Source organism: Felis catus, chromosome A3 (assembly GCF_018350175.1).
Source record: "Felis catus isolate Fca126 chromosome A3, F.catus_Fca126_mat1.0, whole genome shotgun sequence".
Lineage (NCBI taxonomy): Eukaryota > Metazoa > Chordata > Mammalia > Carnivora > Felidae > Felis > Felis catus.
In genome coordinates this window covers 76,837,072-76,865,053 of record NC_058370.1, presented here as the reverse complement: position 1 = coordinate 76,865,053, position 27,982 = coordinate 76,837,072, and the positions used below count along the sequence as shown (strand labels likewise).

Below are 27,982 nucleotides of genomic sequence, written 5' to 3'. Positions count from 1 at the left end.
CTGTAATAAAGGTCATAATTAATATCCCAACACAGACACTAACAAACAATTTTAAATTGCCAGCATAATCAAATGATGCAAACATCTATGAGCTACAAAAGTTCATTGCCGCAACTGACAATTTCTTAATTGTATTCAGTCATTCATGGAAATTTTATTAACATCGAACTGATGTATCCTGCCCTTACTCTGTCACAACACCAGGGATCTAATTTCATTATTTTCCACAAGATTTGCTTGACTACTGCCATGATTCTAATATTGCTTTAGTCCAGATGTTTATGCTATTTAAATTAGGAAGAAAAGGCTTTTGGGTAAACACAATTAAAGAAGTTTTTTTTCAAATTTAGTTTAACAAACTTCTTTTAATTAATGCATATAGCTGCAATGTTGAGGCTTTTTCACTGGTTTTATGCTCATTTCCTACTGTGTGCAACATACATTGAGTGTACAGCTATAGCTAAATATAACCACCTTTTAATTTTTCACTTACATCTGCGTACTCATTAACATGAAAAATATAAGCACACGACTGCACTTGCAACTTTAATCAACTTCCTGTGTGTGTGTCTGTGTGTGCACAACTTGCATAAATACACACGTACACATCGCAAATACACAAAAACACCTATACACAGAAAAAGATGGGAAAATTTCTCTGATACTGGCACCTACAGAATCTCTTTGTTGCAAAATAACCCCATAGAAGTATGTATATTCAACAGCCTCCCCCACCCTCCCCATATTCCATAAAATTGAATGGTATTTTCAATGCATTGAGAAGCATTTAAACAACAATAATTTAAAAAAAAACTGTTAACGGATTACTGGTGCCATTTATTTGCATGGGGTAGGAGAAGCTTCTGGAACTCATGTCCGTCTCACAGGAGCTGAGTTCTAACAAGATCTTTGTTCTCTTAGGCAACCATTTTCATTCTTTGGCTTCTTCATTTAAGTTATAATAATTCATAAATACTGACATGTTGTTTAATACTGGAAGGCTAATAAATTTATATCATTTTGGAAAAGTGTAATGAGTCAAAATCCCAATGTATAGCTAATGGATATTGTTATATATCAGCTCTTAGAATAACAGTTTATAAACATTGGATAAATTATTAAATTGATTTCCAAAAGATGTCATCTCCTATTTAATACTGTATGCAGATGTTAGAGTATGCATCATGAAAGACCAGCAACTTCAATATTTTTTAAACCAAAGAATTAGCCTTAAATTCAGTCACTCTGAAGAAACTACAGTGTTTTCATGCAAAACAGAACCTCAGAGATATTTTAAAATCAACTGTGAGAATGCCAGTGACAAGAATTTCAAGCTTACCTTGTTTTAATATCTTATTTCAATTCTGATATCAGCACAATCAATTATACAACTTCAACTGACTGATGAAACTCCCCCAAGTATATCTGAACAAAAACAATAAAATTTCCTCGAAGATCTAGGCTTGAAATGCCTCAATATTTCACAAGCACAGGGATATTTACAAACAACTGCAACATCTGCTATCACTCTGAAATCATGCCTGCTTTCATTTATCTGGAAGAGGTTAGAATTTTCGCAATCCATAAAATCTTTTCCCCACCAGGAGTTTGGAAGAAGCATAATATCACTTTATTGATGGGTTTCTTTTACTGCTATTATTTCTCTGTGACTGCATTGATTAGAACTGGCTATTTCTTGGACATTTCATATTACCTGAAAAATTCTCCTACTAAGAAACATACGTTGTGTCAAACATTTCCCCTCATTTTAATAACTTCATAATGAAATGGATCCTGACCTCCTCTCTGCCCTACATAGAATTCAGGGGACAATGCAAGCTTACACTTGCTTAGAGTTAGGGGTGGTTCTTGGGTTTATTTATTTATTATACTGTTACTCTTATCCAGTCAAGCATCTGATTATTCTCTCTCTTACAAACTAATTACAAAAAAAGAAGAAGAAGAAGAAGAAGAAGAAGAAGAAGAAGAAGAAGAAGAAGAAGAAGAAAAGAAAAAGAAAAAGAAAAAGAAAACCTGGTTTCCCTAATTTTAAGAGATTTCTATAAAAAACATAAGATGAGGTTTTTGTATGGTGTTTAGTGTGTATGTGTGTGTAAGAGAGAGACAGAGAGAAATCGAGAGAGAGAAATAATTCATGACAGGCATAATTCATCTGGATTACTGAAAAAATTTGCCCCGGGTGGGTTCTATACCTTTAAATGTTAGTCTATTTCCCTCATGAGTTCTCTGTTTTAGAGAGCCACGTTTGGCAAAGTTTCCAAGTATACCGTGTCAATTTTATAAAAACTAAAAATATTGTTGAAAAAATATTATCCCAAGAACATACGTAAAATTATAAATATTCAGCACATCAAGCTTTTGATATACTTTAGTGCACATGAACTGAGTAGCTGTCAAAATTACAACAGGCAACTCAAGTAATTATGCAGATTTATGCAAAACATTAACAAGAAGAATTAAATGCACAAATGAGGTGGCTACACTTGAATTGTTAAGATTATGAATAATTACCATGAATCTTTTTGCTCTTAATATAACTTGTTTTTGATAAACAAAGCCTTAATTATCAGAATACTTTTGAGAATTTTGGTGACCTTCATTAATCTTACAAAACAAGTCTCTTGTGTTCTGCATTGTAAAAGGCACATGCTCAGAATAAGTACACGAAACCTTGGGAAAAGCATATGTTAATGGCTACTACAAACCGGTGAAGGATACCTCTGGTTTTAGGTACACGGCATTCTGCACACGTAGCCAAAATAACACTGAGCACTAGAAGGTACTTTCAGCTGGGAAAAAAAAAAGAAAGAGAGAAAGAGAGAAAGAAAGAGGGAAAGAGAGAAAGAGAGAAAGAGAGAAAGAAAGAAAGAAAGAAAGAAAGAAAGAAAGAAAGAAAGAAAGAAGAATAAAAGAAAAACAAAAACAAAAACAAACAAACAAAAAAACCCTGTGACAGGCTAAGAAGGAAGGCAAGAGAAATCGAAGAAACTCTAAAAAAGTATTTCAATTTTATAAAATATTGGGTTAATTTTGAAACAGAAGGAAAATAGCAACCTATTAATTCTTCCTTTCTAAGATGCAATGAGTTCAATAAATCATTTCTAAAATAACAAAGCACTGAAAACATTCAGTCATAACTCTTTTACATGTATCTTTCATCCACCAATTTTCCTTAGGCAAATGCCTCTCCCAAAGACGATGGAAATTGTACCCGCCACCTTGATTACTAGGCACAATTTTCTGAATGTGTTCCTCACGCCGCTCCACTGGTAATTTTTACCCTGCCCTTCTTCTCTCAGAGAAGCAGTGGGACCTCTTCATGTCCCCTCAGTTAATTTCAGAATTAATTTGCAATGCTGTCATCAACACTGTAACAATTCACTGATCAACAGTTGCAATTCTTCATAACACTGTCAAACTCCCAGCTGCCACCGTGGCAAGCTGCATTGCCCCGGCTCCAGACACACTGCTTTGGGACTGGTGGTAGAAAAGGACTTTGGAAGCATTAAGGCTTTAAAGCTACCCACAATATCTCTTCCCAGGAGAGCAAGCTGTCAGATCAACGGTGGTTTTGTCATTAAGAAAAAAAAAAAAGGAAAAAAAAAAAAAAAAACCTCTCCAAGAGACTTGAATTTGTTTGGGTAAATGTCAAATAGCTTTGATGCATAAAAATTAACTTAAAGAGGTCACACTTAGACAGGGTACAAGCTTGCACTTTAAGAATGGTTGTATCTTTATATATCATTACATGACAAAATAGACCAGGCCAGGAAGGTCTAAATATCCCAGGGACAGTACAGATTGTGCAATGACTCAGAGGAACAGACAGTAAATACTGCTAAATTATGCCCAGACGAGTTAATAATTCTCAAGCATATTTCTGAAGACCATCCTGGCTAAAACACATTACCAGCACATTGCCAAGTCCCTGCCTGCTGTCCCAGAAACTTTAAAGATTTAAAGAGAGGAACTTATTTTAAATGATTTTTTCCCCTAGGATTGTGTCCAAGTCAGCAGAAAAGTAGCCGCCTGGGACAATCTGCTCCCATGTCTGTCCCTCATCTCATCACATGTGTGACTGTGCCACTGGAGTCAGATTGGTGGCTCAACACCACAGAAACACAAAGGGGCTGACCAACAAAAGGAAAGGAAAACTCTCTTCTAACTGAGAACAAAGAGACTTTAGTTTTAAAAAATGGGAGAAATCTATGTAAGAGCTCCGCCTGAATCAATCAAGTCATGACAAGATCATTTCCTCATTCACAGAAACTAAAAAGTAAAGGCTGAACTTGCCACCTACAACAAGAAAGATTTTTCTTCCTACTTACCTATAACTCGTTAGCACAACTCACTTTCTCATCAGTTCTCACTACAAGTGACAAACAGAATTCAGAGGTGTCCTTTCCCCTTCCTGATACCGACTCCCATTACACACACACACACACACACACACACACACACACACACACACACACCCTACCTTCTGATTTTGGTTTGGTGTCCACCAGCCTCAAGGGGGTGAAAACACAGGTAGAACCCAGTATCTTGGCTACTACAGCTGACCTCTGAGCAACATGGGTTTAAACTGCCCAGGTCCACTAATACATGGATTTTTTTTTTTTTATAAATACAGTACTGTTCTGTAAATGTGTTTTTTCTTGCTTATGATTTTCTTAATGATATTTTCTTTTCTCTAGCTCACTTAAAGAATACAGCATATAAGATATATAACACATGAAATATGTGTTAACTGTTATCAGTAAGACTTCCAGTCAACAGGAGGCTATTAGCAGTTAAGTTTTGGGGGAGTCAAAAGTTACACATCCATTTTCAACTGTGTGAGTGATTAGTGCCCCAACCCCCTCATTGTTCAAGGGTGAACTATATTTCCCTAAATGGGAAATGAATGAAACAGATAAAAAAAGGAAGCATATCTAGGCTCCTAGTTGGGAAATCCACACACATGTTCAAATGGTTATTTCCTCTGGGTGCTCTAGACTGAAATTTTATCTTAGTTTTCTTTTCCATCTGTGATATGAAAATATACAACTTTCTATTCAGTGCAATGCTTTTTTTTATTGTTTTCAAAATTATAACTTAATATCTAAAGGTAGAAAAATCTCCTGAAGTTTATGGTACATAAATCAAACAATATGGAAGAAAATGGTTACATGTACCACCTCAGAATTTCAATTTTTTTAAAGAGAAAAACATAGAGGGACATAAAAAGACCTGTTATCAAAGAACAATAACCACTGAGGAAGGAGACTAGGAAGTTTTTATTCTTTTTTTTTTAATTTTCATTTTTTTTTAATGTTTATTTATTTTTGAGAGAGAGAGAAAGGCAGAGCGTGGACAGGAGAGGGGCAGAGAGAGGAGACACAGAATCCAAAGCAGTCTCCAGACTCTGAGCTGTCAGCAGAGCCTGACACGGGACTCGAACCCACAAACCGTAAGATCATGACCTGAACCGAAGTCGGACGCTCAACCGACTGAGCCATCCAGGCACCCCAGAAGTCGTCAGATATTCTGTATGTGCATACTAGCTCACAAAATACTCCATCCCTCTACTGAGGGAGAAGTTTTTTCTTCTCTTTTGTTGGTGACTCTGACTGGAAGTATCTGATGAAAGATTCAAAGAGTGCAGGGGGAGTTTTCAGTTTCCTATTTTCATATGAAATTTCAATTGGACTCTGTTAATAATTAATATAAAGTAGATGTCCAGCTGACTAGAAATGATATCCAATTATAGTGCTTGAACTTGAAGGATGTTTCCAAGAAAAATCCACTCATCCATTCAACGTTCATTCAAAATTATGTATTGAGTACCTGCTTCACTATTGACACATCAGTCCCAGAAACCCACCTTTACACAGTATGTTTGTTATTGCTGTTTGATGGTGTTCCCGAACTCTATCATGGTCAATCATGGAGAGATTTGGCAAGAGGAAGGCAGGGTCATTAGGTCTTGACCTCAGATTCATGAAAGGCGTCAAGTTTAGACCAACTTTATAGAGTCAGAGAGAAATATTGGCAGGATTGAAAGATGATGTTCACCACAGAACATTAAAGCAACTGTCCCATTATTGGACTAAGGTAAAGATAATGTTCATCATATTCTTTTCTCCTTCCAGGAACTCAGAATATTCACTTCTCAGCAACCCTGCAGTTAGGGAAGCCATATCACTAGATCTAAAGGATGCAAACGAGCTAAAATAGATGTGTCACTTCTAGATTCTCTATTATAGAGAATCTCTATTATAACTCTGTCTCTCCCTAATAGAAGAGTCCCTGTGTCCCTAACAGTGCAGTCATGGGAAAGGAAAGCATTAGTCAGCCTGAACTGCTGAATTGCTGGGTCTCTCTGGAGAATCACCAAGAGCTACAGAGGGCTTTGTGTGAAAGAAAAAAAACCAAAACTTTGATTATATGCAACCACTGAAATTTGGGGCTGTTGGTTGCTTCAGCCTAGGTTAGCCATTCCTAACACATTGACCTCAGTATTGAGGGTTTTAAATAAATGCTGTTACTGGGATTTGCACAATAATATAGCATTGTGGGGTTGTTGAAGATGTGTGTGTGTGTGTGTGTGTGTGTGTGTGTGTGTGTGTGTGCTGGGAACGGGAGAGATGACTATAAAGGTTAACAGTTTACTTGTAAACATTTATGATGGTTCATTTTCAAATGTAACATTTGAAAGTTACAGTTTAAAAGCCCTGGTTTGGTATGCTTTTTTTTTAAATAATTTCTTCTCAACGTATATAAGGTTCTTGGCCCTTCCTCCATCTTTGAGAAGCTCTACTTTTGCCTGAATGACCTGCAAACATTAAAAAAAAAAAAAAAAGCACTAGGAAAACAATGATTAAGTCACTGAACTGGCTGTCACATATCATAGAGCCTAGCCTCAACTTTGAATAAAGATTGTTAACGCCTGTGGCTTCAGATTCTCTAATATATGCTGAAGACAAGAGTTATCTGTTTGTACCACTAGAACCACTGAGGTTGAAGATTCAAAGAATATTTACAAAATAATATTCCTAAGCAGGCTCCAACTCTTCAGACCCAAAATTAAAGACAGTGGCTGTCGATTCCATGAATAAGACTATAAAACTATGTTGTAATTCACTAGGCCAGTTTTCAGCACTTATACCAGAGTAGGGATTCAACACAGGTTTCATAGGACACCTTTTGAACCTGGAAATAAACTGCACAAAGTTCCCAGGAGAAAGATGTGGCAGAAAGGATGAGCTGCCCACTTAATATTCATTCCACCCTTCTCTTATTATAATAGTCCTACATTTATTTAGGCGGGTACTGTGCTCAGCTAACAGTCTATCTCCCAGCCTCCTTTACATCTGCATATGATTATGCGGCTATGTTTTGGCCAATGAGAAAGTTAACAGAGAAAGCTCTTTAAAAAGTTAACAGACAGCTGGAGACCATTTTTCTTTCCTCCCCCTTTCTTCCTGCCTGCCTGGCTATGACAGCTGGAGAGTCAGTCACCATCTTTCTACTGACTGGCACTAAAGATGGTAAAACATAAACATAAAAGAACTCAGGCTCCTGATGCCCTTGGGAAGTCCACCTGCCTGCCCTGCCGGTCCTTTTACAGGCTTCCTTCACATGAGAGGAAAACTTCTAACTTATTAGGCCCCAGACTGTCCTATCTCTGTTACTATCAGCAGAGCACAATTCCTAACTGATAGAGCAGTGTCACAGGGCAGGCCCAAGGGACAGGGCTGTGAGAGTCTGGAGCCAAGATAACTACTTGACACTGTCGAGTCCCCACAAGCTTCTCCTAGAGGAGTTTCTAGCCAAATCTCTGCTCTGAGCACAGGCTTGAATCCTCAGGAGACAGTATAACATGAGTAGCTAAGAGTATGGTATTAGTGTGACCATCCCTGGGTTGAATCCCAGCTCTGCCACCTACTGCCTGTGGTCTTGGCAAGTTAGAGAACAACTCTGAGTCACAGCTGCCTCATATATAAAGTAAGAAGAATAATAGTTTTCCCTTCACCCTTTTTCTCTGAGAATTAACTGAAATAATGAGAAATGATATGAGCACATTGCCTGGCACACAGTAAGCCACCAAGAATTCTCACTTAATCCCAATCTCTAGAGAGAATGCCAGTTATTCCATTGGCCTTACGGGTTTATTTGCAGTTGCTTCAAGAGTGTCATAGATGTGTGGTGTCTTATAACACAATAACAAGCTCAACAGAGCAGACTATGCAGGTCCTAGAGGCACCTGAATATCTATCTGGGCTCCCTGTCCACCTGGACCAGAAAGCAGGGCATAGACCAGGTTAGTCTTTCACATTAACTACAGAGTTCAGTGACTGAGATGGAAAGAGCTCTGCCTATCTTGGTTAAAAAGAAGGTAATGTTATCTTTGAGAATTCAGGTTCTGAAAGTTCACAGTATGGATTACTCAGTAATCCAAAATAGTCATTACCTTTATCTCCATCATTATAGAAATAGAAATATAATAGAAACAGAAATATAAAAATGGATGGATCTTTCCATGTTTCTATATGGCACTCTGTAAGATTTAGATGTTTTTAAAGTAAATAAAATGTAAATTTTCTATAATTTTTAAATCACATCAAAATAAGAAAATTACAAAGAGGCTCAGACCTCCTAATCTACACATCATTCAAGAACCACTTCAAGTCCTTCTTCTGTGATAAAGCTGTCAAATACAAAGCTCTCTCTGTACTTCCAACTCTCATGGTCCCGGATCTTACTAGCCTAACCTCAAACATGGTCAGTGGGCAATAAATACATTTTGAAGGAATGAGCATGTAAATGCAGTGACCCCTGCTTTCCTGCTTCCTATCTTTCCTTTATTCACCCCTGGTTGCCCCTCTATTTAAACTATCAGGATTTCTCCTCTGTCCACTGCAGTGGGCTTCATTTAAAAAAAAAAAAAAAAGGTCCAGAACAATTCTTTCAAGAAAATTTGACTCAAAGGTCAGTAGATAAAACAAAAAAAAGGAGGAGCTGTCCTGGCGGCAGTGGGGACAAGAGGCCTTGTGCACTGCAGATCAGATCTTGTTGGCCTACCTTATTGTCTCTACGGGGCTGCAGAGGTACAAATGGAAAACCATTGGTTTAAACACTCAATTTTATTTTATGTTAAATGTTTATTTATTTGTGAGAGAGAGAGAGAGCAGGTGGGGGGAGCAGAGAGAGAGGGGGACAGAGGATCCCAAGCGGGTTCTGCACTGACAGCAGAGACCCTGATGCTAGGCTCAAACTCACAAACCGTGAGATCATGACCTGAGCCAAAGTTGAACACTCAACTGAGTGAGCTAACCAGGCGCCCCTGAACACTCACTTTTAAATCCCTGTTTTTCAGACTCACCTGTAGCCCTTGCCCCCAAATATAACAAAGCAAACTCTCAGCCATGCAGCATTGCCTACACTTTACTGTGCTTGCACACTTTGCTTGTTTGGTTCTCTTTATGAAGAGCTCTGTTCTCCATCCTGCTGTCTGGTAACAGCCAATCCATGATTGCAACTCCTGCCCTTCTTCTCTGAAGTGTTCTCTGAGGAGTACAAATGATGCTGGTCTCCTCTTCTTTTAGGTCTTCATGGTGCCTCATATGCGCATTTCTGCTACCTTTCACTGTGCTATAATCCTGAGCGTTCCTCATTCCCATCCCTCTCTTGGAGGGTACTCCTCAAGGTACTCCTGTATCTTACTTATCTTGGTGTCCCAGGCATCTACTGAAGAATCTGGTATACAGTAGATGCACAGTAAGTCGGCTAAATAAGTGGCTAAACAATTTGATGCATTATCACATTGATTTTGTTTGCTATTTATTTTGCTACTCTGCCTCTTCTTCATAAGGATATATAATAAGTAATTTGAAGACAGGGACCAAGTCTTACATTTTTCTTAGTTTTACCTGAACGTAATTCTAGGAACATAGATACTAGTAAAATACTTTCTGATTGAAACAAATTATATTTGAAAGAGTTGGCATCGTGTCAACATATAGATATAGGGCATTCCGCACATGGCAAGTTGTACTAACATCCAGCAAACATGCAATGGAAATAAAACATTTGCATTCTATCCCAGAGACAAGACAAATATATTTTTGGTAGCAAGAAATCAATTTTGAAAATAAATGTGGCATTTAAATGTCATAAAAATGTAAGAACTTGGAGTTTGGGGACACGAGATGTTTTTAAAGTGACCGTGTTCTTTCAGAGTTCAAGAAGTCAAAACAGGAAAGAGCTGAGCGTAGTTATACTGATGCCACAGATTTTGGAAACAGTGATTTTAAAGTGTTACGTGGAAAGATAAGCAAGAACTCAGGCCAGTGACTCATAACAGCAAAAGCTGCTCAAAACAATAGGCATGACTTTCAAAAATGAGATTCTGAAGATAGAGTTGGGAGAAGTATCTCAACAGGTCATGTGGCAGCCCAGAGACCAACCGGACAATGCAAATTTGATAAAGGCACATGTGGTAGATTAAAGGGGGGTATATTACCAATGCTGAGGAAAGTACTCTCCAGTATCATCTAAGTAGAAAGTCCAAAGTGAGTGGAGACTTGTGAGAGGCCCTGATGACAACACAAAGTCTTTTAAAGCTATACCTAGAGCAAAAGGAAGACAAAAAGTGTTAGGAAGTCTACTTGGGGAAGAAGGTATAAAATAACTGATGACAGAGAGAAATTAAAGCCATTCAACTTTTTTGCTTTCTCTATCAAAGAGAATAAGTTTTTTATATAAAAGAATAAACACATTAAGGGTGACAAGGGTAGACGAGAATAAGTGGAAAGATGGGTGGTAGGAAAGTTAGAGGCACCCAGAAGTTATGGAGAACTCTATTGCTCATAAGAGTAGTCTTGCTAGGGACACTGATAGAAACCATAGTTGACATCTTGGCCATCTCTTAGGAAAAGTGCTGATGAATCTGCAGAGGGAAAACTTTCTTCAACATGAAAGAAGTTCCACAGGAATGGACCATAGAACTCTTCCCTTAGCTTCATCCAGCATCAGTAATTTGATTCAACATGTAGATGCTGTGTTTACTGAATACTTAGATGCCTCAAAGCTGAGAAAACTAGTATATCAGATGATGGCACAATGGCCATCTGGAAAATATCCCAGCATATTGTAATAATACGTTGAATAATTCAGATTCAATTTAATAGGGAATAAAATCTTCCATTGGATTAAAAAGAGAATTCTGACAAAAAGATTTGGAAATCTTTGTCATAAAAGATTTGGAAAATGTGGCCTAGAAGTAGTGGCTTGCCTGTAAAGCATTTAAGACTCTTTGTTAGCTGTAAGCTCCGTGTGCATCAAAAACCATGACATGGCTGCCAAAAATGTTAATTCAATCTTAAGCAGCATGAATACTAGCAAAGTTCCATTAATAAAGATAATGGTCCCATTCTACTATTAAAAGTATGACCTCTAATATTTTGCTCATTTCTGAGAGCTGCATTTAAGATGATACATCACTCACTGAAATACATTCAAAAAAAGGGCTATCAAATAGTGTGGAAACTCAAAGTCATATGCTATGTATAACTAAAGGAACTGATGGCCTATTATCTGTAGAACAGACACTCAGAAATTAGTACATTGTCTTCAAGTATTTGTAAGGCTCTCTCAAATCAAATATTTTTTGAACATATGCTACATAGATATAGGTTCCATGAGTAAAAGTTAGAGGGAAAGCAGTCTCTGACCTGGCATGCAGATCCCAAACTTTTTGATGTCAGGACCCCTTTACACTCAAAAAATATTGAGGATACCTAAAAGCTTTAATTTATGTGGGCTATATCTGTTGATAATTATATTTGAAATATAAAACTGAGAAATTTAAAAGATCTTTATTAATTCATTTTAAAATAATAACAAACTAGGGGCACCTGGGTGCCTCAGTCGGTTGAGTATCTGACTTTGGCTCAGGTCATGATCTCACAGTTGGTGAGTTCCAGCCCCGCGTCGGGTTCTGCGCAGAACCTGGAGCCTGCTTCTGATTCTGTGTCTCCCTCTCTCTCTGCCCTTCCCCCACTCGTGCTCTGTCTCTCTGTTTCAGAAATAAATAAACATTAAAAAAATTTTTAATAAAATAAAATAAAATAAAATAAAATAATAACAAACCCATTACATGTAAACATAAATAACATCTTGGATGAAAACAGCTATTTCCTAAGACAAAAATATTTAATAGGAAGAGTGGCATTGTTTTTCATTTTTTTCAAATCTCTTGAATGTCTGGTTCAATAGAAGACAGCTGGATTCTCATAACTGTTTCTGCAATCGGCCTATTATGATGTCACATGTCATGTAGTCACTGAAAAACTCCACTGTACTCTTGTGAGAGGATGAAAAGGAAAAAGGCACATAACATCTTAGTATTATTAGGAAAATAATTTTGACTGTGAGCCCCACCCCCTCGCCCCGAAAGGATTTAAGGAACCCTTGGAGAGCTGCTGGCATCGTGTAAGGAGAAACTATTAATAATCAGAATTATACAGAATTATACAGAAATATACAGAATTACACAGGTGTGGATCACCTCACACAACAAGTTCTAAGTTCCTGGAGCTACTGGAGGAAAGGATGAACAATCACTTTATCAAGAATCTCATGTTTGAGGAAAGGAGTGCACTAAACCATTCTCCCTTCTGAATGGCGGGCCAGCATTCTATGGCAGTGTTAGAAATCACTCTTCCACAGATACCTGTTTCTAAAGAAGGTATCATCTTAAAAATACTCATGTCTATCAAGTAGGTATAGTCTTAGAATTGCTGGGGAATGTGGAGGCCTGTGGTTCAGTTCCTCATACAGCACACAATTCCCCATGCAATAGTTCTGAGATATTATCTAACCTCATAGGCATGGACCCTTTGGTGATAAACCTCTATTTCAGGGAATTCAACTGCTTCTACTCTCTAAATGTTACAAATTATTTCATTTTCCTGGAAATCTCCATCTTCTCTACCATTTAAGCTACCCACCAAAACAATCTAGAATAATGCTTGTCCCCTTCCACATAACAGGACTTCAAATATTTGAAGACAGTGATTTAGATGCCTTTTTAATAAACAGGTTACATATTTTTGGGAGATAAATATGATTTTATTGGCAGTTTAAGTTGTAATCTTATAACAAGTGGGCCAAAAACTATTCCCCAAAAAAAGCATTTTTAATGAAAAAAAAATGACATATTAGCAGGAAGCTATTGAATCTTTCTATCTACAAAATTTTTTTTATAAATAGTTCCTTTATAATACTATGCAGTGTTTCAAAAGAACTCTATAAATCACCCAGGTTCCCCCTTTACATAAACAATTAATCTACTAGTCTGAAGTCGACTTGTTGAAGGTATTTTTTAATCTATATCAAAATGGAGTTTTCCACCTGATTTATAGTAGATTAATCAAGGTAGAATATAAAGTGATTTTGTGTTTTGTGAAGTTACATTATATGAAAACTGATTCAGGTTACTGAACTGATTATTAATGAAAGAAATATGTATTATGTATCATAACCTGGAGTCAAAATCTGTTTATGTGTGAGCTGACCCATCAGTCACAACTGAACTTCCCCACCCACTTCCCACCCTAATAATAACAGAACATACTGATCAACAACAGCGTAGGTGCTCAGAAAATAGGCATTCTAGCAGAGCTGATGCTAATCAGCATTCACTTTCATGAACACTCAGTTCACAAATTAAGACCTAGGGCTCTGCATCCGCTCTCAAATATGCATGAGGAAGGGGTAGGTGATTAGTCCCCATGGTTGCCTGGGTTTGGAACTCCATCTCAATTACTAGCTGCTCCCTGGTAGTCAAACCTTCATCCTCTTGTGTCATCTAACAAATTCCTCATGTTCTTCTTGAATGTTAGGGTATAGAAACTGAATTTGGGGTACCACTTGGAAGTCTTTATAATAATAATACAGAACAAAGTCAATCTTTCAGAATCGGAATGTCTACTATTTCCCAAACTTGTGGAGGTGCTTGTGTTACCAGAAGTTCAGAAATCGTGTAGAATAATATAATATGAGGAAGGAGGTTCATTCTTTCTTTTTCTGTTTGTTTCCAATCAGCATGAAGGGCAGAGAGAAATGACTACAGACTGGTGCTTTGTCTAAACTTAGAACACTCTCCACTTGAGAACTAAGTGAATTCATCTCTTCCAATCACTGCTGTAAATAATATCTACTTTCCTGCCCATAAACCACTAACATCCTATTGTTTTCTATAAGGTAGGTCCTTAATCCTTCCATTGTCAACTTTTCCATTTACCATAAAAGCCTCCCCCACCCCCCCTTTTTTTTTAATTGAGGGGAAATTTACATATGGTTAAATGCACAGATCTTAAGAATACAATTTGATTTGTTTTGATAAAGACACACATCCATATAACCACTACCCTAATCAAGATATAGATCATTTCATCACCCAAGAATATTCTCACATGTCTCTTTTAATCAATCATCATTCACTCATAGCTTTGCCTGTTCTTCAACTTCATGTAATAGAACGTATGTTATCATATCAGGCTCCCTTCAGTCAACACAATAGCTTTGAGTTTTATCCATGTTGTTGAATGAATCAGTATGCCTTTATATCATCGGTTAGTATTTCACTGCAAGAATATCCCACAATTACCCATTCTCCTACTCGTGGGCATTTGGATTGCTTCAGCTTGGGGCTATTATGAATAAAGCTGCTATATAAACTTTCCTATCACGTCTTTTATTGTAGATTTAACTTTTCATTTCTCTTCTGTAAATATCTAGGACTGGTGTTGATGGGCCATAGGGCAGGTCTAAATTTAACTTCACAAGAAACCAGCTTGTATGAGAGTTTCCATTGCTCTGAATCTTCCCCGAGATTTGGTTAGGGGAAGCTCCCATCCATCCTCCCTTATTTAGGCCTAGTTTCAACTAAGTCAAGTTTCTTATATTAAGTCACTCTGACATCTTTAATCATCAATGCTCATCCAAAAAATGTTTCGACTTTCCCACCAGTTTCCCAAAGTGGGTTTTAAAGTTTCCACCAGAAATATGTATGAGAATTTTGCCTATGCATAATGTTATCAGCCCTTCCCACCCACCCTGCCACACATAGTTTTTTAGAATTGTTCTCAGATCAAACTTCTTGCATTATATCCCTTAAAACTTTTAATCAGCTTTTATGATCTAAAGAAATGTCAAATAAAATATTCCCAAAGGGGAATAAATTATGATTCATGCTACAGACAGAATTTTATAACTGGATCTTCAATATAATCTGTTCAAAGCCTAAATTTTACAGAACAGGAACCTGAGACAAAGAGTTTAAAAAACTTTCCAAAGGAGACACACCTAACAGGGGACAGAGGCAAAATCAGAACCTTCTCCTCAGCCTGTCTGACAACTTTATGACAATTCCACACTGACTTGTTTTGGTTCAAAGTCATTCTATTTTAAGAAGCAAATTTAAGTCCAAATTATCTTTATCTGACTTTCTTCTCCGAAAGCTAGTATCAAGTGGTTTATTGTAACTCATGCTATTACCAATGTCTTGTATTATTCAACAGCATATTAAAATATTCAAAGTATTTACTGAGATAGTAGTACATCTTTGGTCAATCTGATAAGTAGGGAAGGATAATTTCCCCATATTTTTATAAAGGGAATATAAAGTACAAAGAATTAAGTAATGCCCAAGATCAATGAGGCAAAACTCAGGCTTCCTGACTTGGGAGCTTTCACCAAAGCAGATCATTCCTTTTCACACATGATTCACTAAATGTTCACTATTTTTATGTGTATTGTTGTGTTCGGTTGTTGAAAATGTAAAACTGACCCGACTTTTTACCATAGCACATTTATTCCTGGAGAGCTTTCACCTGGAATGGTTATTAGTGTGAAGGAGACATGGCATAAATTGCTTTTTAATCACACTGCTCCGGATGCCCAAGCAAAGCACGCCTGCCCTGAGCGCTCCCCTCTCCACTTCTCTGTGAGGATGACCTCACCTCAGGCTTTTTTTGTGTGGGTTTTTTTTTTCTTGTGGTGGTGCTAGCCAAGCAGGCAAAAGGATGGATTTTTTATACGCTTATGTCAAAATCAATCACTTTTAAAAGTTGAAAAATCAGTTTTTAAAATCTCCTGTAACATAAAGAACACTCGATTCGCTATAGATCAAAGAGTTTAACACATTTCAGATGTATTGGGTCTACAAAAAAAAATGGAAGAAATAAGGAAAGTTAACATTTTCTAATAGTAAATCCTGAAGAGCCTTTTGGAGTGAGTAGATAGGATTTATTTCCATGTTATAGAAAACTGGGTGGTTTGAAAACCAATTTTTTGCATTATATCATTTTTCTAACACTGTCTTTTCACATGCATTTCCCTCTAACATCAAACATTATTTTAACATCACTATTTGGGGCAGTTTTTATAAACAATTACATTTATCTTGGAAACACATGAATGTCTTTTATCTCAGGTATTCAAGACACTTTGTAAAACTTCTATCAACAGAAGCTAAAAATCTATCATTTGGTTTAGTTAATATTTGAGTTTGCAGGAGTAAAATCATCAGCCGACAGCAGCTGTGCACTGTGTTAAATCTAGAGCTGGCATTAGTCTATCAGATATGCAAATATTTATATCCTCATTGGTTAAGTAAACTGTTTGGCTCTGCAGAAATGATAGGTTTGTTTTGGAATACTATAAGTGACTCCCTTTCTAATAATGGCTTTTATTGTGCTGAAATTCACACTTCTAGTTTGAGTTTGCCTAAAATTTCCAACACAAAAACTAGCAGCATCCTTATATACCTCCAGAAAAAGAAATGAGATCATAGTTACCAAGGGATACAAGAAACTGGATAGGCCAGATACAGAAAAAAAAAAATACACATTATATATATATATATATATATATATATATATATATATATATATATGGCAATTTTGACCTTCAGTTTCTAAATTTACAAATGAAAGAATCCTTAGAAAAACACAATATTCATTTTAAAAACTTTAAAAAGCAAACATACTGGGGTGTGTTAATGCATAAGGATTCAACTCTTCACTTTTGTGAATGTGTTATACCAAATTTAAATAATCCCTTGTTTTTGAAACTTCATGTTTTTAAATTTTTATATAATTATAAATAAGCCCATGAAAATACACAAAGATATACATCTTTTTGAGTACCTTTGATTTTGTTTCTTTTTCCTTTGAGAGAGAGAAAGAGATAGAGGTGGGTAGAGGCAGAAAGAGAGACGGAGAGAGAGAATCCTAAGTAGGCTCCACACCCAGCATGGAGCCTGACTCAGGGCTTGATCTCAAGACCCTAGGATCATGACCTGAGCCGAAACCAAGAGTCAGACATTTAACCGACTGAACCACCCAGGTACCCTGATTTTGTTTCTTTAGGATGGAGTCCCATAAGTGGAATTCTTGAGTCAAAAGATACCAACAGTTTTAAAAATCTTTTGCTTATTGACAATTGTTGGGCAAATTTTTTTTAAAATTTTTTTTAATGTTTTATTTATTTTTTTTATTTTTTAATTTTTTTTAACGTTTATTTATTTTTGAGACAGAGAGAGACAGAGCATGAACGGGGGAGGGGCAGAGAGAGAGGGAGACACAGAATCGGAAGCAGGCTCCAGGCTCTGAGCCATCAGCCCAGAGCCCGACGCGGGGCTCGAACTCACGGACTCACAGACCAAGAGATCGTGACCTGAGCTGAAGTCGGACGCTTAACCGACTGAGCCACCCAGGCACCCCATTGTTTATTTATTTTTGAGACAGAGACAGAACATGAGCAGGGGAAGGGCAGAGAGAGAGGGAGACACAGAATCTGAAACAGGCTCCAGGATCCGAGCTGTCAGCACAGAGCCCGACACGGGGCTCGATCCCACGAACTGTGAGATCATAACCTGAGCCGAAGTCGGACGCCCAACTGACTCAGCCACCCAGGCGCCCCAGCAAATTTTTAAATCTATTTGAACACCAGTTTCTTAAATCATGAAATGTAAATAAGACACACCTGGAAAGATTGTTAAAAGTACTAGAAACAAAAGATCTCAAAAATAACTATTTACTACAAAGATTTTCTCATTTTTACTAAAGTGTGGATTTGTTCCTGGGGAAAATAATTATCAATATCCTGGATGAATTTTATTTTTCTGATTTCTAAATAAGATAATTGTCATTGTCAATGATGAAAACTATCTATGATTAGTACACTATGGTCAGGGTACAAATATTTACAACCACCAACAGCACCAGGCTCTTTCCACATATTTCCTCCTGTATCTCCACCTGCAATGGCTCATGTAACTTTGTGAGGCAGTGCTGATATCACAATATATAGACAAAGAAATCAAGGCTCAAAGATGAAGTAACTCACCCTAAGTCTCCCAGTTAAAAGGCAGCTTTACCCCACTTGAAGCTCATGTTTCTCCACATGCTATGATATTAATCATGCACTGTGTGATGAGAAAGAGATTGTTCAAATAGGTCATAACAGGCTTCATCTTTAAAATGGCATCTGAATTAAGTCACGCCAAGATGAGGAAAAAAATCCAAAGGAGAACAAACACCAAGAACTAAAACCTTATAGTGGAAAATTACATTGATTCACTGAATAGCTGCTTTGTGGCAGCCACTCTCCCAGGTGAAAGATGTAGATTAAAAAGTCTCAATCACCAAGAAGTTCATAAGCAGGTAAGACAGACAAGTAAGCAAAATTATCGTATCGATGTGATAACTACTGTGTTTGAATTATGCCCAGGATGTCATAAGACTTGAAGGACAGATACCTAACCCAGTGTAAGAAAAGGAGCTACCCAGGCTGCAACTTGCAGGATGAGTAAATATACACTAAGCAGAAAAGCATTCAAGTGAGAGCATTTTATGCAGAGAAAGTGGTACATACAAAGTTGTGAAGGTGAAATAGACCATGACCCATCCTCCAAGGTGCTACAGGTTCAGAATTTCTGGAGCCCAAATGGGTTTAAAGAGATAGCATAAAATGATGCTGGAATGCTACCAGAGCCAGACCACAGTGGTTCTTTTTTGCTATGGCAGAGGCTTGAACTTTATCTTGAAAATGACTCGTTCCTTTATGGATATTGCTAAATCCTTTATTAGAATTACTTCTGCAACAATGGTGCCAATAACAGTAACTGATGCCTAACATTCATGCTTTATATTAATAATCTAATTCTTAAAACAATGCTATGAGATAAATATCATTATTATTATGTGCCAATCATTGTGTTAGTCTCTACTGATAGAACAGTGAGCACGAATGTCATAGATATTAAATAGAGAAAGTTATATTCAGATTTGCATTTTAAATGATCATTTTAGCAGGGATTTGAAGGATGACATTGAAAAGGCTACCTGGCAAGTTGAAACTGGTTATAAAATATCTACTGTATGCAGACAAGATATTATGAAGACTGGATTTAAGGCAGAAGAGGTAGAACTGAAAAAGAGGGAATAGATTTGAGAGCTACTTAAAAGCACGCCATGTTTACCAATTAGATATGGAAGATCAGGTGACAGGAAGAATCTGGGATGTCAACCAGGTTCTGGCTTTCGCTTCTGGGTGGAGGTAATCCTCTTCTCTGAAACGGACAAAACAAGAGGAAGAACAGATTTTATACAGGAAGGTCATCTCTTCAGACTAGAAATGCAGATTTCAGAGTCATAGTTTAAAGGCAGTATATCCACAGACATGGATATGAATGAAATCACGAATATAGGAAAAGCAAGAGGAGAAGAGGGATGATAATGAACTCTAACAACAGTTTAAGAAGCTACGGATAAATCATTAGGAGTGCTGGTATATGTATGGCAGAGATCTAAAGCTGAGAAGCAACAATGTATATTTGGAGTTATCTACATGTAACTCCATGGAGTTATCTACAAGTTGAACCTGTATGTGAAAATAAACTCCCTAAAAGAAAGATTATCGATTGAGTAGGGGAGGATAAAGATGAAATCAAGGAAGGTATCTACCTATACTCTGTATGTACAGAAGACCTTCCTAATGAAGATATGATAGTCTTCCAGAATATAAGAAAATATAAAAAGAACATTTCAAAGGGCAGAATATGGCTTTGGGTTGATCTAATTATACTCTCAGCCTCCCTTATTTCCTTCCAGATCATATCACCCAAAAGCAAGAGAGCCAACTCTAGCCAAATGCCACAACCTTGACCTTGGAAAAGCATGAAAATAACTGATGGGCATGAAGAATCAAATGCCTAGTCTTCTAACCAAAAATCACTAACCAACTATAGACCCCATTTCTAGGCTCATCTAAATTTCTAGCCTAAATACCCATTTCTTTATATTCCTTTTGATATGCAAAGCAACTAGCTAAAGATTTTAATTGACATTTTCAAGAACAAGTCATTGAATCTCACTTGAAGTCTTCAAATTGAACTGATATGTGGAAAATTAATCCTGTGGAAACTAGAAAAGCTGTTTTACATGTGACATGGAGAAAAGGCAATCTCGGCTTCACTTGGGCTGAGGGGGGAAAAAACTTTTTCTATCATAAGTTTCTCCAATTTAAGGAGAGATAATGGGTTGGAAACCATTTCCACAATTGCTTCTAATGCTATTACTGCCTGAGAAATAATACACCAAGACACTCCTGGCTGCTAGATATGCTTTGTTAATATACTATTCTAAAGTGAAAATGTTTAGGGTTCATCAATTATAAAGGAATAAACTTCTACCTTGTTGATGGTGAAACCAAATATACTTTATATAGATAGATAGATAGATAGATATAGAGATATGTAGATATATATATCTATATATATACATATATTTTGTTATATACATACATATACACATATATATAAACAATACTTATGCTGTATAAACAATCTTTTTTCTCTACTTTAGAGCAGAAGTACTGTATGGAGATAGTAATCAACTGTAATTATTGCTTTTGAAAACTCAAGCTTTAAAACCCACAAAATACTTTAAAAATAAATGCAGGAAGCTTCATAAAATACATTTTCTCAATTCAACAAAGAAAAAAAAATCAAACCAGTTAGGACACTCAAGTGTTATTTGCAGCAATCATGATAAGTCAATTTGGGCTTAAACCATGATTGTTATAAACACTCACAAAACATATTATTTACCAGATGGCAATCTTACTCAAGCAAACATATAAAACTTATGTTTCATTATTATCAAATAAGGATGAACTTGCCACTGGGATAACCTCCAGTAGTTAAACAAACACATCTCTGCAAAATGAGTGCCATGGTTTCTATCATTGGATAAGTATATAGAGTAAAGGAACCATCTTAATATTTAGCAGCACAAGCTTATATTCAAGAACCAAAGCATACAGCTAAAAACATACACATGAAAGATGTCATATTCATGTCTGTGCTTAGACTTGTGTTTTCAGTTTCTTAGCAAAATGCTATTGCATTTTATTATTTAGAAAAGGAACAGTCTGAAATTATGACCTAATCTAAAACATCTGTATTGAATAATTATTAGTTGATATTATGCAATGTATAAAGCAACCCTAAGACTTTCTTGTTACTGCCCCCTCCATCAAATACAATATTAGAATCTATCAGACTCTAACTCTGGTGGAATGCACACTATAAGAGTTGTACTAGGCACCTGGGTGGCTCAGCAGGTTAAGCATCTGACTCTTGATTTCGGCTCAGGTCAGGATCTCACGGTTCATGAGTTAGAGCCCCTGTCAGGCCCTGCACTGACATTAGAGTCTCCTTGGGATTCTCTCTCTCTCTCTCTCTCTCTCTCTCTCTCTCCCTCCCTCCCTCCCTCCCTCTCTCCCTCTCCATGTCTCTCTGCCCTTTCCCCCATGTGCTCTCTCAAAATAAATAAATAAAACTTAAAAATAAAGAGTTGTACTTTATGAGTTATAATATCACAGACTAATGGCAGGATACTAAAGGTCTGTTTGTGATGAATACCAGATTATTATATCAGTGTGTGTGTGTGTGTGCGCGCACGCACACAAGTGTGTCCGCACTCACACACATGCACTAGTCTGGTTGAAAAGTGATCCTTTTTGTAACTGAAAATCATATAAATTTTAAAATAGTTTCAAAATTAGTTTTTTAATGTGCTACAATGAAAATGAAATGAGGATTGAAAGCTTCCTTTGCTTATGTGTTTCTTGGTCACAGGCAATACTCTCAAACAAGTTGTTACTCAGAAACTCCATTGTAATATGAGGCGGACACTCCTTGAACTTATACAAGCATGGTGAAAGTTCAGAGGTATTAGGACATAGGGAGCCATGGAAATAGAGACCATGGACAAAAACTGAGACCACGGACAGAAATATCAGGACTCTGAAACAGAAGTGATGGATCTTTCATCCCCTCATTAGGTCTGCAAGGCCAAAACCCAAGCACTATGGAATGACCAACTGTAGAGCATTTATGCCCAACAGGACAATAAAAAAAGTCCAGATTGTCCACCCACCCACCCAAACTCTGCTACCTCACTGGTTGCAATACCTTGTGCTGAAAAATCCTGAGTTAGTGGCTATAGCAGAAGTTGGTAAACTGCTTTCTGAATACAAACACAGCTCTTCCACATGAAGATAACATAAGTAAAGAAACAAATTCTGGGTTTTGACAAGTTAAATGGCTATCTGAAATTAGAAAAGTGTTCTGAAGACTTTCCTCTTCCCCACACTGTTCTCTAAAACTAATAGGTAAGGGCAGGGACTTCTCACTGGATTGCATCAAGGCGAAAGACAATCTCTCTCCATAGAGGAGTAAGCAGGCACTTCACCTGGCAGAACATTTCACCATTGAAGGAAAGATTGCCTTTAGATTCCAACTTCCTTGAGGGTCGAGTCTCTTTCTCTGTTACTTTCTGAATTGCACCTAAAACACTGAGGACTTTCAAAGAATATTGGTTTGTGACAGACAAAATGGATCACTTACACTGTACATCAGTACCAAAAACTTGAATGCACTCAAACAAGGTCATTTCATCGTTACCAAGGAGCCAAAGGAAAGAAAACTAGAGAGAGAGAACCTTTTTGACAATTGTTCCTTTACAAGTACTCTACTAACATGGACCAAGATTGAACGATGATTCCAGAAAAAACAACAACAGAAGTATGTGATGTGCTCACAACCTCTAATACCCTGATAAATTTACTTGGGGTATATTCTTCTTTATAAGATCTATTAGGCGCATTTCTAGCTACTTAGAAAAAAGGTAAATGACCCAGGCAGGACATGTGGCATCACAACCAAAGACCAATTTTTAAGTGGCTATTTTATATACGTAATTGAAATGTATACTACTGTTGGTCTTTCTTCTTTCCCCTCTATTTAACTGCTGGTGCAAATATTTATAAAACTGATAACACAATTGTAGCACCTAATAAAGACTTCTATTATTCATTGGTATTATAAACATATTTCCTTTATATAATTAGTGTAGCTTCATTACAAAACCATTTGGAAAGCCATCTCCCATAATTCCTCCACCCTAACACAGTTCTTCTCAGTTCTTCTCTCTTTCCGAAGGTGATGAATATGTCACATGAGAAAATAGTTTTTAGCCCTCACTTACCAGCCTACCAGCAGTCACAAAGCCACTCTCCTTCTAGTAACAGGGCAATAGAAAATTCTCTTTGAGATAAACACCAGAAGATCGGTTTTTAATAATGAGCCATCTTCATATAATTGCCCAATGAGTGCAATCATTTCGATAATTCTAACTGAATTTTCTCAATTGCAAAGACTGATATTTCTTATCAAAATGAAAAAAAAAATCATTTTATGGCTACAGAGAAGGAGAAATTGAACTTCTTTCCCTACAAGCTTTACTCCCTTGTGGACAGAAGGGATACAGTGAACAGTGTTTCTCTCTGTTAATGTGGCTTGAATTGCTGCAGTACATTCGAACAGGCTCTCTCCAGAAGACCGCTGGGAAATATCATCTATATACATTGTGCCACCCATTCTCATATACATCCCTCAGTGCCCCTGGTTAATAATGTGATATTTCCCTAGATAATGAAAGGCACAGAACCATGACCCTTTTAAGCAGAAGGATGGCATGACAATGTAAGTTCTGATCTGCCATGAAGGTAGGATACAGTAGCCTTTCCTCTGCTGCAAATTCAACTATGTACGTGGTTAGCCTCTGTTAGTCAAAATCTCAATGCCATCTCTGAACCTTGCCAGGTGATTCTCTGCTGGTATTGAAACTGTCAGTGCTCTGAAGAGTCTGAGTGTGGGGGGTTCTTTGATATTTCCTATCTCCATCAGTGAAAGAGGAACAGCACATGGGAATAAGCGTACAAGGATCCAGACTCTAACTTCATAGCAGGCCACCTTCTCTTGCCAAACCTCAACTTCCTCATCTGAGAAGGGGGTTGGGGGTGGAATACTAATGCTCATTTCCTGAGGTTGTCATAGGAATCTGAGACAATGTAGCCTTAAGTATTGTATACATTCTTGAGAATAGTGTACACTTCTATTATTGAGAATATAATTATGATTTATTAGTGTTAGCACACCAGGTTAGGGTATTGTTTTCTTGGCATGTTTAGAACTAGAAAAATCAGAAGATAATTCCTATTGATCTCATAACAAGCACAGAAATATAAAGCTGAAAAAACAGCCACTTATAATTAAGTGGCTCTGTTCTCTCTAATTTTTAGAGTACAATACAATATTGTAACTCTTTACTTTTATTAACTGCCAAAATCAATCTCAGAACCCATTTTCCCAATACTCTGGAATAAAAAGGACAGGATTTTTTTCCTTAGACACACAGATGCAGTTTCATCTACATGCATGCATTTCAGAGGCATTATTTAAGCCATAGTGCATACAATGAACAAACTGTAATCATATCTTTGTCCCAACTCAATTACAAAATGAACTCATAACTTAGAGCCCCGCAATAAATATCTATTTCCAATTTTAGGCTGATCATTAAATATGGTTCACACTAGGAATCTGTTAAACGAAAGAATGTTAAAATTCACTTGCATCACTTAGAGCATATTGATTCTGATGACTATTAATCCACATAAAACAAGTGGTACATCAACAGAGACAACAGCATTTCAGGAAAATGCCACTCAACTCTCATAAATTGCTATGTTCCCTTCAGTTCTATACATTCTCTGTCTCTTTCTCTCCTCACTCTGTTAACCTTTTGTCAGTGGTACCCCTTCTTTTCCTCCAAATCCTACTCCCGGGAAAGAAGGAGAATAAATCATTCTTACACAGATATACTTAGTGATAAGGCTTCAAAAATTATAAGCCCCAGGAGCAACTGCTTTATCAATCTAGTAAAACTATCCTTTACATAGCAACTCCTGAAAACACATATATATACCTGTTTTGAGATGCTGGGAACTCTGTTATTTTAAATGAGTCATTTGTTCTTTAAAATTATTCTTCTTGGGGTGCCTGGGTGGCTCAGTCAGTTAAGCGTCCGACTTTGGCTCAGGTCATGATCTCATGGTTTGTGAATTCGAGCCCCATGTTGGGCTCAGAGCCTGGAGCCTGCTTCAAATTCTGTGCGTGTCTCTCTCTGCCCCTCCCCTGCTTGTGCTCTTTCTCTCTCTGTCTCTCAAAAATAAACAAACATTAAAAATTAAAAAAAAATTCTTCTTTACCTCTGAAATAAGAAGACTGAACTATATGGAATTTCTAATATTCAACTACCTTTTAAATCTAAAAAAAAAATGGCAATTTGATATGGTTCAATTCAGTAGATTTGAAGTCAGAAACACAAATACTTTGATAGGCTGGGTGGGTGGCATAAATGTGTCAAGAAGTTGGTTGCAAAAAACTAGGCAGTATTGGAGTCTACAGGAACCTGAAAAACACATGCCTCATTTGAAGAGATTTAGACTTGAAAACAAACAAAATCATTATGGCAGTCAAATTAAGCAATGCCAAGGTAAAAGCTGGTGAACTACCAGTTTGTGAATGCCAAACTACAGGATTATGAAGATTCCCTCCAGCCCCAGCTTTCTATGATTCCATGAAGTACATTGGCTAAGGAAGAGGAGTTCTAAAAAATTATCTTTTCTCCTCCACAACCACTGTGACATCATTAAGCAGCTATGTTAAAAGGTAATAACTTCAACAAACATTCTGCTACTGCCCCTGTAAAGACAAGCTCTCAAGCAAGAGCTACCATGATTAGGAAACGAGAAAGAAAGAAAATGACAAGTCACCATGAATGAAAAAGGAAAGTCAATAAACTGCCAAATTTTCACTGTGACAAATACAGACCTTGTGGAACTCTGCTTTACCTTCTCCATTCTAGAAAACGACACACTTCTCATGAGTGGGCATAAAAAATAAGTGAGGCAACTCTGAAACGCATTACATACTGAGTATAAAGACAGCACAAATTAGCACTGTGAATTTTAAAAACAGGAAGAAAACAAACCAAAGGTTATCTTCCACTATTGTCTCATATATATTGTCCAAGAAGAGCTTCACTTCCCCATTCTAGCATCTGCTAGACAACAGACAGAAAATCCAAGCTACACAAAAATGCAAAAGCCACCATGTGAGTTTGGTTAGGTTAAATGCATACTCATAATGGGTTATAGGTTTAAAAAATCAATTTCACCCACTTGAGTCAACTGTGGAAGTCTTAATATTGACCATGTTTACTCAACTGTCTGCCACATATATCTTGTGGCTATTTCAGGGCTTATTTATAAATGGTATGTATATAACACCCTGTCTTTAAAAAAAAAAGTAGTTTAAAAAATCTTTTGCATTTCTCTTCTCTTTAATGGGGAAATGCTACTAGATCAAAATGTATGTATGTGTATGTAGATCTTTATGAGAACATATTCTGATTACAGGTACAACTATCATAAATACAAAGGAGTATTTAAAGGTGTATTTCCTACAATTAAAACATAATATACTTCAAAGTTTTACAAAAGTAATGAGAAACATATTTCTTCTTCCGAAGAATCTCAAACTCCTGAGATTTTGCAAATAACTGCATCTGGGATCTGATTCCATTTCAAAACATATATATATATATATGGTAATTTTGTATCTAAGGACTTGAACACTAGAATTATACAACACTGATAAAGTGTGGTAAATTTTTAACATGTTTTTGCTAATAAGATAGACAAAGGAGATGCTATTGAGGTGCATGGTAAAGTTAAAAAAAAAGTTCATTTTCGATTCCTTGGTTACATTTTTAAGTATACTCGACATCAAATGTCCAAACAAAATAATATATTTGTTTGGGTCTTCTTGCTGTTAAGCATGGGTGCTTATAAAATATGGATGTCTAGAATCTACACATTCTGCAGAATCACTGCAATCTGGTTTAAAACATTCCTGCAAGGTTTGTAATAAGATTTATGATAGTGATTAATTATTGCCTTATAGTTTCAAGCATCATGCTTTATGAAGAAAAGCATGTATCTATTCATAGGGAAATAATAATACTTTACAAAATAGCCATATTTATAGGCAAAACAGTGGATTCATCCAATCAGATAGATGATCATCAGTATGAAATATATTTGACATAACTACCTTAAAATCATTATAGAACATTAATGGTTTATACTCAGATAGATGATTATCAGTATGAAATATCTTTGACATAACTAACTTAAAATCATTATAGAACATTAATGGTATAAACCCTACACCTCTCTTGGACCTTCTTACAACTATCTCAAACAGCCATAAAAACGAGTGAAATCTTGCCATTTGCAATAATATGGATGGAACTAGAGGGTATAATGCTAAGCGAAATAAGTCAGCCAGGCAAAGACAAGTACCATATGATCTCACTCACATGTGGCATTTAAGAAACAAAACAACAGTCAAAGAGGGAAAAAAAGAGATAATAAAACAAAACCCAGATTTTTAAATATAGATAACAAACTAGTGGTTGTCAAGGGGGAGGCG

General features: G+C 36.7%; 2 long non-coding RNA genes across 3 annotated transcripts in view; one reads left to right on the top strand and one right to left on the bottom strand.

Moving 5' to 3' along the window:
- The window catches only part of LOC109498181, a 499,178-nt gene that overhangs the window by 420,973 nt on the left and 50,223 nt on the right, over positions 1 to 27,982 (bottom strand). The window lies entirely within an intron of this gene.
- Positions 18,287 to 23,455, top strand: LOC109498183. Its single transcript, XR_002154850.3, has 2 exons — positions 18,287 to 18,737; positions 22,217 to 23,455. It is a non-coding gene; the product is annotated as an uncharacterized LOC109498183 (long non-coding RNA).